Genomic DNA, 752 nt, shown 5'->3' with positions numbered 1-752 from the left:
CCTCCAAACACCGTTGTGGCTTCTAGCCCTTGATCTTCTCCATGAATTTGCCTGATCCTCTTCTAAAGCCATCCGAAAATTGGTGGTCAGCAAGCATTCAGTTGCGAGAGGATAACTTTCCTCTCTCCACTTTCTCCAGGCCAGGCTTAATTTCATAAACTTCCGTAATTGTGGCCTCATACTCATCCTTCCCCTGAGCTTAAAAGCCCTGAACGCCCTGTCCTTTTCTCAAAGGGGGAGCCTTGACCATTTGCCCTTTCTTAACGCGACAATGAGGGTGAAAGAGGAGAGCGCAAAATATGGTCTGAAGCTCAACATCAAAAAAACAAAGATCATGGCCACTGGGCCCATCACCTCCTGGCAAAGAGAAGGGGAAGAAATGGAGGCAGTGAGAGATTTTATTTTATTGGGCTCCATGATCACTGCAGATGGTGGCAGCAGCCATCTTAAAAAGCAAAGACATCACCTTGCCAACAAAGGTCCATGTAGTTAAAGCTGTGGTTTCCCAGTAGTGATGTATGGAAGTGAGAGCTGGACCATCAAGAAGGCTGATCGCCGAAGAATGGATGCTTTTGAATTCTGGTGCTGGAGGAGACTCTTGAGAGTCCCATGGACTGCAAGAAGATCAAACCTCTCCATTCTGAAGGAAATCAGCCCTGAGTGCTCACTGGAAGGACAGATCCTGAAGCTGAGGCTCCAAGACTTTGGCCACCTCATGAGAAGAGAAGACTCCCTGGGAAAGACCCTGATGT

Source organism: Podarcis liolepis (assembly GCF_965112155.1).
Source record: "Podarcis liolepis genome assembly, chromosome: 13".
NCBI lineage: Eukaryota > Metazoa > Chordata > Lepidosauria > Squamata > Lacertidae > Podarcis > Podarcis liolepis.
This window is presented reverse-complemented; position numbering follows the sequence as displayed.